Source organism: Pleurodeles waltl, chromosome 1_2, assembly GCF_031143425.1.
Source record: "Pleurodeles waltl isolate 20211129_DDA chromosome 1_2, aPleWal1.hap1.20221129, whole genome shotgun sequence".
Classification (NCBI taxonomy): domain Eukaryota; kingdom Metazoa; phylum Chordata; class Amphibia; order Caudata; family Salamandridae; genus Pleurodeles; species Pleurodeles waltl.
The window spans coordinates 8738237-8751540 of record NC_090437.1 but is presented as its reverse complement, the minus strand read 5'-3'; positions in this window follow the sequence as shown (position 1 = coordinate 8751540).

Sequence of the window (13304 nt, the reverse complement as noted above, 5' to 3'; positions counted from 1 at the left end):
CCCTAGGGCTCGGCAGGTCTTCCTTAGGGGAGACTTACAAATATTGTTAAGGGAAGTGGGAGGCTTTGCCATTGGTTCAAATGGCAAAGTTGAACTAGCAGTTTTAGAACTGCTCTTCTGGGCTACAGGGGCAGCCTGGGAGCTATTTTGTACTTTGTCATACACAGGGTGACACAACAATTGCTGTTGCCCTGGGTGGACACTCTGTTTTATATACTCTGGGTACTGTATACTAGTGACTTATTATTAAGTCATCTGTGTCAATTGGGGATAGCCAATCCAACATACCTTTTGTAATGGGTTAGAACACTGGTACTGAGATCTGATTAGCTGGTCTCTGTGCACTCCCGGAGTCAAAAAGCCAGCAGCAACAGTCCAAAATTGTGAGGGTGATCATGCAAAAAGAGGCATTTACTTACACTGTCCCACACATAGGTGCTCATCCTTATATTGCTCTATGCCAGCAATGCTGATGGCTCAAACAAGCAATACCTCACAATCTCGTTTAGACAACTTATTAACATGTATGCGGTGTTAGAGCTAAAAGTTAATAGGAGGCAACCATATACCAAAAGTGTAAGGCCAGGAAAGAAAAAGGCCCACACGATTTTTATTCAAGGTGAAAAAAAAACAAGGCTGCAGATATCCTTTCCTCTTTTGGTTTAATATTTAGTTATTCTAAGTCTGATCTGAGAATGTGGCTAACAAAAAAATTGGATTTTTGAGAAATCAGTATCTCGGTGGATAGATTTGCAGCAAACCCAGGAGAAAAAACTGTGAAAGAAATTTTGAATAGATACTTAAAGTAACTCTGTGTCTGGAGCTTACTATGGGACGGGGTTGTGAGTACACTCTAAGCTGCCTTTTTACGGGTAGCGAAATATAGTTTAAGAGTGTTATCTGTCCCTTTGAGCTGTGTGAATTTTGTGTGCAGTTTTTTGAGGACTTTATTTCTATAGCCCCTTCCTTTTATGGCACGCGGCTTGGTCTAAATCGGCTTCCATATAAAATCTAGAATTAATCAGGGATTGTTTGCTTTTGGATTGTGTTCACTCTGTCTCTGTTCAAGACACTTTAACAGTGGGTATTTCAGAAAAGATTTCAAGTTGTTATTGGAGTACGGGGAGAGTGAGCATGCTCAGGAAGAATGTAACACATAAGCCGTGGTAATGCATGCTAGTACACTGGTTCAGCCTGGCTTTCAGCTTCATTTTGGTCTGATTTTTAAAACACAAATCGTTTTCTGTTGAGTAGACTCGGTTTTAACGTTCCACTTGCTCATTTCGTTAAGGTATCAGGCCAATGAGTTGTCACTTTACCTCTATATACATGTGACGATTTTTCTGAACAATCTACTTTACATCAGATTTTTGTAGCTTGTATTCTATGCCCCCAAATTTTTTTTTTATTTACCTCCTTTCAAGGGCATGCTGTTCGTACAACGCAGAACTGCTTTATTCTGCTTGCAGCAGATGCAACCGCAGTTTATATGTTTCTCTGTAGCAATTGTTTTACATTGAGTTTTAAAGAGAAGGAAATGTCTGCCGGAGATTACCCCTATTAATTTAAATATGGAGTAGTGATGTGCTTACGTTTTTTATTTATGGTTTTAAAGAGGTTTAATCCATATTGACTACGTCGCGTCTCTGTACTATGAAGTTTAATTTTGTTAAATACGGTTTCTATGAAACATATGGGGATAATGATGTTGTTTTGTTTTTAAATTTGTATTTATCCGTTCTCTTTAATGGAGTATAACAGCTCCGACTAAAAAAAGATTTATTGATTGAGTGCATGTATTTTGATGCATTTACCTTGTTGGCACTACCTAATTTTAGTTCTATCCCATGATTTGCCACAAAAGCCAGTTTAGCAGATCTAGCTTTGAGCAGACCCCATTTTTGTGCGGGCCTGTTGCAGACCCCCCTCCCCCCCCCCCGCCCCCCCCCCGCATACATTAGCAGAGGGCATGGCCTAATGAGGTCTGGCACTGTCAACTTTCCAGCTAAAATAGATTTTGCATATGAAAGTTCAACAGCCATCCCTATATGTGGCACATTTTATTCTGTGCACAGCAAAAACTTTAACTATTCCGGACCACTGTGTTATTCACCTATTGCTTTTGTGCATCCATTTGTTTTACAATGCTGTGATGAAAACATGGTGTTAGTGTTATTCTATTTTTTGTTCACAAGTAAGGACTAGCGCCCATACAGACCATCCTAAAGATGAAAAAACGTACTTGGCTGTTGTCTATTTGCAAGTTGGTATTAAACAAACCATACATTCTCTTCCTAACAATAACTGCTAAATACTAATTACCAACAGTCCATCCTGCCTTTAACTATTTGCTGTGCACACACGCCATGCACTTTCCACTAAAACTAACACTACCATTTTTAACCATACTGAACAACCACTCCATGCCTCAATGTTTTGCACAGACACTATGATAGCAAAGTATTAACATCCTATTACAAGAACCACTGCTGCACTAAAACCCTTACATACTAAATAATACTGATTTCAAATTGTGAATGTGTTTTTTTACTAATATATGTATACAAGTAGATGCTTGCTTTCTTGTTTAATACTACCACATCCACCCAACCCCCGTTTATTACATTTTTTCATTGCCTTACAGAATTGACCCTCTTTTTTTAATTTTCCTTTCCCATTCATAAAGCAATGTACATCAATTTATATAGCAAATTATATACCAATGTAAAAATGCTTCACTTACAACTCTCCCAATTGCTTAAAACAAAAGAAATAACTAGCCAAACGTATGAGTTGATTACTTTGTTATGGGTGAGATGGCTACTTGTGCTATTGTAGTTGCCTACAAAACAGTAGCACATCTATTCATTCATATGCAGGTCACAGTGATGGTCAGCACATTCATGTAACCTTGAAGAATTCCTTAATACCAAATTTGCTTGTGATGCTCTCTTTTACGCCAATAAACATAGGCATGACGGCAATCCTACCAAATTCCCCTTTCCTTCTAGATGGACGTGATGGAATGGGGACTTGCACCTCAACTACCATTTTATATTTGCTTCCAGGTACACTAATTGTTACAATTTATTTTCCACCAGCCATGTGAAACCAGCCAACCATTCCCTGTTAAGTCCCTGGCTATATCCTCCAACTTTATTTTCTATAAAAACATCCAGAAGTATAAATAACACTTGGCATGCACATCCCTGTACACAGGGTCAACATGCATGCACTAATATTAGTGTCCAAAGCCGAGAGGCAGTGGAAACCCATTCCTTGTCCAAACTCCAGTATTCTGCTCATAGCATTTAGAGGCCTAAGAAACCAAGAGAAAGGTTGCAAAAAAGTAGTCACATATTGTGCACCAACTTCTTGAGACGTGTCTCTGATTTTGTGATGGAAGCTATGTTCTAATAGGTTGCATTGCAAAAAAATTTGTCACAGGTATCATAGAATGACCTGCTGATATATATTTATTAGGCAGGTCGCTATTTGTGACCTCCTGCGATTTGCTCGCTGTGTTTGCATTCCCAAATGGGAAACTTTATTTGTTTATTTGCCCGTGTTCCTAAACGGAATTGTGTTGCTTTAAATAAACGTGTGTAGATTGAGAAACCATCTGGAGGATCAGGACCACTGTCTACTACTTCCCCTGAGTCTTCCAAAACAATCCAAATCAAAACGTGTCTCATGGGGGCATCCTCTTTTTTGGAATAAGTTACCAGATCTTTTGAGATATTAGTAGCTGAGCAATGGTTTTCAACTGCAATTACAGTCACAAACCACTGGTACATGCCACTACCACTCACAAACAGGTCGGGAACATTGACCCTCCCATTTATGCTGCTTCTTCTGTCGTTTAAGATTGCAAAACCTGGCCCTTACTTACCACACAATTTCAAGCACTGTTTGTAGTTGACAGTTTTTCACCACACAGTGTTCCCTTAATAATACAACATTCCTTCCATTGCTGTTACACGTTACCTCAGGTAGGAATGAAATTGGATGACAGTGCAAACAGAGCTTCTAAAACATCTATTATGCTATATATTGTTGAATTTGCACTTTAAATTCACCACTTATAACAAAAATCTTATCTTTTGAGTACTTTACATAACACTAATCTGTGACAATACACTTACCCAAGCTAATGAAATCTATTAAAAAAGGGGAACTATTTTCGGATCTGATATTGTTGTATCCCAAGATGTTCCTTCATTATACAAGTTTTCTACTTAATATAGCTGAAAGTACCAGACATATAGCCAAACAACTACTATTAACGACTTGCATTAACAAAAAGTGCCAATGCCTTTGCCAATGTTTGTTGCAACTGTCAACGCATTATTAAAACACTGGTTTGGGTTAAAGGTGCTTATCAACATTCTTAACATGCCATTTATTCAGAGAAGAATGCTAAAGTATTTGTTGTTACATTTTTATGCTATACAGTTACAAGCTAAGTACATTTGCAGTTAACAAACACAATGTAACATATTTCTGTCCCTAGCTGCCAAGAGACGGAATGTACACAGAGTGAAGCAAGTCTTCTACTTAAAAACTAAGCAACAAAAAACAAAAACATATGAATATTAGACCGTGTTCCCCCTTTAAATAATGTATAAATTAATTTCTCAGTAAATCTCTGGTACAGTGATATAAAGGGAGACTATTTTGAGTTTCTCTTTGCTCCGTACAGTAGAATTTGATTTTCCAATAAACATTCTCAAGCTAATTAAAAGAAGTTCCAACAGTCTTGTGAAACCGGGCAACATATTTTCTGGCGGAAATCCTATTTAAATCCCAGTTACTGAGTTTTCTTACTTTGTGTAAATATTTTCTTAGGCACACACGGGAGATAGATGTGTCCATCTGCCATGTGCACAATGGTGCTGGAGCAATTTTCAGAGTGGGGGTGCTGCCATCAATATTTCTTCACTGAATTCATAGGGATTCAGAAAGAAGAGCAAGTGTAGCAAATAATCCATACCCATACAGCAAGAGAGCTTGTGGTGTAGGATCGAGCTGGCATTGCTTTTAGAGCACACGGTCACAAAAATATTATTCACATGGTGTAGTACCGCAATGACTTTCACAGACAGCTAATTTTGCATTAAAATTACCACTTTACTGGTAAAAGTTATTTTTCACAGACATACAGATTATGTAATAAAACTATATAAAGTGCACAAACGATAATGTGTGAAAATCAGATTTCCAGAATGTGTATCATTTGGGCATCACCAACTAAAGTGTGTTGCTTTGATTTAATCTTATTACAATCTTTGTTTCCATCACATTTAACAACTACAAAAGAGATGCTTCATTTGAATTCTCCTAACTGCTGATATATAGTGAAATATTTATAGATATTTATTTTATTACTGTGTTAAAAAATGACACCCGTGCCTTTAACACTCCCTGTATTCAAGCAGATTGTAACAAAGTTCATTTTACAAAATGTTTTCAATTTTCAGTAAGGGAAAGAGAAGGAAACACCATTCTCTGTGTTAAAAGAATAAGGAGCAATTTGTCTGAAGACTAGCCTAACATATTACCTCTGTCATTAAATGCATAGCAAATGTGGCAAGATAAAAACAAAACTTAAGTCATCTTTATCGCTCACTCACCTTTGGAGCTCCAGCATGGTTATTTTGTGGGTGCTGCAGTACCCCTGCCCATCCCAATTCCCAGCACCTATGCATGTGCATGACGCTAGCAACTTTCACCGCACAATTTTAAAACTCTATAGAAAATGCATTGAGGCAGTATTTCCATTGACTACTGTATAACGATGGATTGGGTTGGACCCCCAAGCGTTTGCCAGTGGCTCAGATTAATTCCAGCATTCAATCCATCACCTTGTTGTTTTTGCACATGCCGCCCTAAGTGCACCGGGTATACTGCCGGGTGGGTCCTGGGCTCACTGGACCACTGGATTCAAGATAGTCTGGCTGATGAGGGGTGGTACCCCAAAACCAATCCCATGATGCTTATTTCTGGTCCAGGGAGAACCTGGCCTGGCAGTTCAGGCTGGACTGCTGCCATGGAGTGCAGGGTCAGGACTGATTTGCTTTTGGCTTGGTCCACATTGGGGTGGCATGGTGGGAATAAAAGAAGGATTGAGATGTGGCCTGAGCGATTGCCAGTGGCTGCAAGTTGGAGCCCCCTATTTCGAGCCCACTGTTGTGAGGGGAAAAAAAGGAGAACTCAGAAGTTCCAACGCAGCCCCATTCAGCACTTATTACTAACAAAAATACTTCATTTCAACTAGTGTAGCATTTAGCTAAGGCAGCTGCTATAGAGAGCTGTCTTAACTAAATGCTACTCTATTTGAAATGAAGTATTTTTTTAAATAACAAATGTAAAAAGTCTTTTACAATACATAAGAAAATTTGCATCTTTATATGATGAATTAGTGATTTTAAAAATTTTAATCATTCTTAGACAGGACCAAATCCTTATCAAATATTATTGGTGCCTTGTGTGAGACGTTAATTGTACCTATCCCTGCATTCATTGATGTTTAACAAAAGGGATCACTCATAAAAATGTGAGAAATATTCCTAAGCCTGTGGCTTATACATTGTCCATGTCAGCCAATGATCTTTCAGGAAAAGAAAATCTCTTTCATTTTTTCTGTTATACTAGAAATAGAAATACACTTAGAATTCCTATCCAGAAAGGGATTCATAGTCCAGTTGTAGTCTCTCCAAAGTGTCAAATTATCCACGGTGAGGTCCATTAATTTAGAACCTAAATTTCCCAAAACTTAATATCAGATAAAGCATTGTCAGTCAGGAATGCCCCACTGTAAGCTAAGGGTCTCATGGTTATGGTATGCCCTTGAGACCATTAAGACTATGAAGACCAAAGACAAAGAGATTGATGGTCACATTATGTCCCCAACACTAATATGTCACCCAAGACCAGGGAATATGAATCCTACTGCCTATGATGCCATTTTTGTGGTTATTAGCAAGATTGGACAAGTACATACAATCTTATGCAGGTCTGAATTGTGTAAATCTAATACTGTGCTTACAAGGTTTCACAAGTGCTGAGGACATGTTGGACGAAGTGTACTATTTAATTTGTGCCAACACCTTTGCATGTTGCTTTTTATTTAGAATATTCACCAGTCAGGCAGCATCTCTAGTTCTCAGCATCGTGATCATGTCTGCATGATCACTGACCATCAGAAGAAGACTTCTCTCTTCTCCAGGTGGCTTGTCAGTCATCAGTACTCTGAAAAAGAAAAAGAAAATCAACTGAAGACCAATATGTATGGTAATGCACAAGCACACAACTACCTACAAAATCTTACTTACTGGAACTTTGTTGAACCCTGTACAAGGAAAGTCAGAGACTAAGGGCCTGATTATGAGTTTTTGACAGATGGGAAAACCCATCCCTCCAACTCCTGACTGAGTGGATGCCATCATCCTGGCTACTTCCTCGTCAGCTCATTAAGACTTTCCAGCTGGGCTGACCTGCGGAAACCAAGGTTTCCGCCGGTAAGCCTAGTAACAAAGTGGCGGCAGGGAGCAACAGCACCCTCGTAATGTGCACTATCTGCACAGCAGCCAGTGTTCATTAAGAGGGTGGTGGGCAGGGGTCCCTGCACTTCCCATGCCCCCCTCTGACTCCCTGAGCCTGTTCTCCACCAGCCTTTTTTATGACAGTGAAACCGTCATGAAAAGGCTGATGGAGAACCAGGCTGTAATCTGCAGGGCAGCGCTGAGTTCAGCGCCACCCTGGCTGATTGCAACCTGCACCGCGAACATTGTTCTAGACTATTCATAATGTTTTAGTGCAAGCATTAGACACTGAAATCGAAGAACACTTTAGATATATTTTAAAGTATTTATTAATAGATAATTGATGTGTTTATTCCTTCTACAAACAGATATGGTCTGAAATGATCGGACAGAAAAAAAGCATGAGTGAGGGCGCCTTATGTTTGTTCGACTAGGCTGTGTGCTGGCAAATGTTTATTGCGGTGTACTAACTTGCAAGCATGCAGAATAAATTTGCATATTCACCTAACGAATGGATCTCAGTAGGAAAGGGAATACAGAGTTAAGCATCTGATCTTATACGGAAAGACCAGTCTCCTTTAGAAAAACTTCCAGCTTTAAGGGCTTCAGCCAAAATTCTCTCCTTAATTGCGTAAGTAGCAAAGTTTATCAGAATCTTCCTAGGAGTTTTCCTTCCGGGGCTCTTCCTAAACGGATCCCGATTGATTCTTTGGATATACTCCTCCAGATTCAAATGAGCTAGACTCGGAATAACATCCCTGATCAGTGAGATCACATACCCCTTAACATCTTCCCCCTCCAAACCCTCAGGGACAACCAACAACCTAATATTATTCCTCCTCATATTGTTCTCCAAAAATTCCAACTTATCCTGTAACATTTTCTCTCCGAGTTTTAGCTGTGAAATATCCTGGGTATGTGCCAACAGACGCTCCTCCTCATCTAAGAGATTTCCTTGCGCCATTATTTTCTGCACTTTTAATGCCTGCTCAGAGCAGGCGTTAAAAGGAGGCTTCCATTGGTCACAATGGGCCTCTGGGTGCTTTTCAGGATTAGCATCAACATTTTTGATGCTAATCCTGCAAAGCGCCGGACTAGCATCAAAACATTTGACACTAGTCCCCTAACTACCAACATGGTGCACTGTATTTTATATACTGCACACACACGGTGGCGTTGGGTGGACACTAAGGGGCTCAAGGAAAGTGTCGCTGTACCATGTGCAGCGCCACTTTACTTAAATATGCAACATAGGCTGCTCAAAATGCCAGTGACACATGCTGAAGCGATCCTGTCACATTGTTGTATCAATAGATAACTAGAAGCTTCAAAATTTGATAGATAGCATTCTTTCTACAGTGGGAAATCGGGTACACCAAAGGTGTATTAAATCCTGATAAATTGTCGAGTTAAATACCACTGAGCAAGAAAGTAGGTTTAATATCACATATACCAAAGGATTATGCTACAGAACGCACCATTAGTTGAACTAGAAGCATCATCTAAAGTAGTTTTAAAACTGAACGTAAATTGTCATAATTGTAAAGACGATTGGCAACAGAAAGCTTTCTTAAGTCTCCATCTTTCATCTACAAATTAACAATTCAAAAACATCCAGAGTACAGTAAGGAACAGATATAGACGTAAATATAACATACTGGAAATATATTTGTCAACTAAATACGAGATTATTTAGAGTCACTTTTTTTGTCAGATACAACTATATGCTTCCTTGATGGTATTTTATACAATGGTATTGATTGAACAGTTTTATGTAGCGCTAAACACCATGTGGTACATAAGCTCTGCATGGAAATCATAAACAGTGATGCAAAGGTCTTATTACATCGAGCGTTGAAACAAGGTCATACCTCAAGCAGGGATAAGTATAAATGAGAAGAATCCCTCATGAAGAGCGGGAGGAGTAACTGGGAGGATCAGGGGATTGGGTGGCTACAGGGGGAGAGGAAGGGTAGATAGAGAAGATGGGAGGGAGTGCAGTGTGGTGAATGAAGAGGCATGTAACAGTGAGGGGCAAACGGCAGGTCAAGGAGAACATGGGAGGAGGAAAGAGAGCAGCTGGTTGGAGAACACAAGGATTAGGTAAGGTTTGAGAGAGTTATGCTGGGCAAGGGGGGGCAGCAGGCTAATAAGTGGATAAGGAGCCTGGCAGGATGAAGAAAAGAGGGGAGTGGGACAGAACAGTGGACAAAATAAGGGAAAGCAGGGGAAGGTAGGTGAGATCTCAAAGTATGGGGGAAAGGAAAAGAAGGCAGAGGAAAGGAAGTGAACGGGGCCAGAGGCGATGGGGGGACAGTAAAGTGTTGGAAAAGGTGAGAAGTCAGGGAAGGGGACAATAAGTAAGCAACTATTTAGAGAGACAAACAGTTAATATGCACAAAGACAACCTGGATGTCGGGCAATCAGGAGGTTTTAAGATAGATTTTTGTATCGTCTGTGTTTTGATGGACAGGGGCACCTATCCCTACACAGATTTTGGAGAGGGATACCATATAAAGAGTGGAGCCTTGAAGGACTTCATAATTATTGATAGCCAGTTCTGAGGCCATGTCCCCCTTCTTTACATCTTTACTAGTGTTGGGACTGAAAAGAGCCAGGCCACTTTGGTACAATGCTATTAGGGCTAAAGAGATGGATGTTCCATCGGTGAAATAATTTACTTGTGATTGATTGAGTAGACTGCATCTATGAAGTCAACCAGAACAAGGAGTCAGGAATCACCTCAATTACGCATCAGATTAATATCTGAGGGTCAGAAATGAGGCCTTCTCTGTGCTCTGACCCTTTCAGAATTCAGGCCGATGAACAATAAGACCAGTTTCATCATAATGTAGTCTGGTAGGACAATTAAGATACAAATTTCCATGGTCTTGTCAAGTCAGGAAAGATTTGTTCTTGGGAGGCAGTTAGCTAGCAGTTCTGGGGTGACGCTCGATTTTTCACAAGAGCTTTTATTAGGCTGCATTTTAGAGAGTCAAGGAATATTCCCTGGCTTAAGGGTGCATTCTTGATTTTGCACCAGGCGTCTGCAAAGTAGGATGTTTGCAGGTTTGAGATCATTGTAGTAGGAGGTGGATTTTAAACGTTCAGTAACAGAGGTGAGTTCTTCGTGACTGACAAGCTTGAAAAGATCCTAAGTACTTGATGGCTGTACTCTTGCATTAATTCAATGCTGAAATTGGCGGCAAGTGTCCTGGATGTAATGATGCTATTGTGAGAGCAGGGGTACAGCTGATCTGGTCTTGCCCTTTTGTGATACGCCTCTCCTGGGATATCATTATATACAGGAGAAAATGTCAGGCTTGAGTTAGTCCCCAGTCGTCTGCCTGCTTTGAATGAGAGCTAGTTAAAAGCTCATTCTCTTTTTGGATGATTGCAAATGTGTGCCCATAAATAATTACGCTAGTCACTATCTCAATGAGTTCTGGAAATTTGATAACGCACCAGAATCACCTAATATGGCTTTAGATAAAGAATATTTATTGGCTAAGAAAATTTGTGAGAACATAGAATAGTCTCTCTTGTTTTATTAACTAACCATACCATGTGTAAGGAGTAAATAGAAGCAAGGACTTCTTAGAGGAAGGCAACATGGTAATTTGTGGCTAGTTATTATGGTTCTTGTGATGAATGTGAAGTACATAATGCATTGACAAATTCCCCCAAAAATATTATATTAGTTTTATCATTGTCAAGAAGAGGTAGCTGTTTTGACGTGTACAGAGCTAAAAATTCAGTGACTGTTTAACAAATTTGCCATTCACATAAAATATAAGTTCATACTTTTTGAAATAGAATTAATCGCAAACCATCCACAGCAGCTGTTCTTTTATTAACATTTGGGCAGCACCTTGTAGTCAACTTATATTGAGCATTGTATTGAGCAAGGCTCTACCTGAAAGTCCACCTCAAAAGGTGAAAAAGCGAAAGAAACCGTGGGTTTTGTGGATCAAGCTTACTTTGCTACAACTCGTATAACATTCCATTCAATCTAGGAAAGACCTTTCTTGGTCCACCTCCTAGTGTGCTCTAGACTCTAATAAATCTTTTAATAACTCTATCATTGACATTATTCTCTATTTATTTTATGTGCTTCAAATATAGGTTGCTTTATTTACTTTGACATGGCAGCAGTGCCTAATTTGTGGGTGGTTGTGGGAAGGCCCACCAGAAGAAGAGTACCTCAAGCGGATGTTGACGTGTAACACCATCCCAATAAAAAGCTGAGTTGCCCTGTTACTGTCAGGTCTGGTTGTCAGTGCCTAAGGGCTGGAACGCAGATCTGACCACAGTGACATCACGTACAACACCAGATGTCAAAGTTATGCACAATATCAATTGCTCATGGTGCCCCAGTCCACAAAGTTGGGCCTTGTCGGAAAATGTGGTCTTGCAGCAGCATTTGTTATCATCTTTCGGGCCTCGGCTATCGGAAGGGCTTATGCTTGTACAAATGCAGGCTCAGCTCAAAAAAGACTAAAGCAGTACATGGAAGTAAACAGACTCTGAGGGGGCACCAGGGACTGTGTTGAACTGCGCACTCACAGACCCCGAGTAAGGTGCATTTGCATTCAGCAGCATGTGGTGCAAAGTATCTCAGGTGGTTAATACTCATATTTCTGTCAGTAAATTATGTGTGCAGACTTTGGGTAACAGTTTTAATAGTGTGGAGGGTTAATGTTTCTACTTAATACTTAGGCCCATATTTATACTTTTTGATGCAAAACTGCGCTAACGCAGTTTTGCGTCAAAAAAATTAGCGCCGGCTAACGCCATTCTGAAGCGCCATGCGGGCGCGTATTTATTGAATGACGTTAGCCGGCGTTAGCCGGCGTTAGCCGCCGGCGCCGTCTGGTGTGCGTTAAAAAAAACTACGTACACCAGGCAGCGCCGGCGTAGTGGGATATGGGGCTTGGGTGTCAAGAAATGGGGCAAGTCAGGTTGAGGCAATTTTTTCGCCTCAACCCGATTTGCACCATTTTCTTTTCACTCCCAACCCCCATAGAAATGACTCCTGTCTTAGCAAAGACAGGAGTCATGCCCCCTTGCCCAATGGCCATGGCCAGGGGACTTCTGTCCCCTGGGCATGGTCATTGGGCATAGTGGCATGTAGGGGGGCACAAATCAGGCCCCCCTATGCCACAAAAATAAAATTAAAAAAAACTTACCTGAACTTACCTTAATGTACCTGGGATGGGTCCCTCCAGCCTTGGGTGTCCTCCTGGGGTGGGCAAGGGTGACAGGGGGGTCCCTGGGGGCATGGGAGGGCACCTCTGGGCTCCTTCAGAGCCCACAGGTCCCTTAACGCCTGCCTTTTGCAGGCGCTAAAAAACGGCGCAAAAGCGGCCGTACGTCATTTTTTTTGACCCGCCCACTCCCGGGCGTGAATTTTGGCCGGGAGTATAAATCCGACGCACATGCCTCGGAGTCGATTTTTTAGACGGGAACGCCTACCTTGCATATAATTAACGCAAAGTAGGTGTCCACGCTAAAAAATGACGCAAACTCCATGGACTTTGGCGCTAGACACGTCTAACGCCAAAGTATAAATATGGAGTTAGTTTTGCGTCGGAATTGCGTAAAAAAAAACGACGCAATTCCGGCGCAAACAGAGTATAAATATGCCCCTTAGTACTGCATACAACACTTCACATTTGTACTGTATTAAATGTGGCAAATCTATGTGCAACAGCTGAAGCGCCCGTATCCTGTTCACGGTGTAGCTGGTAAGGTGTCTGT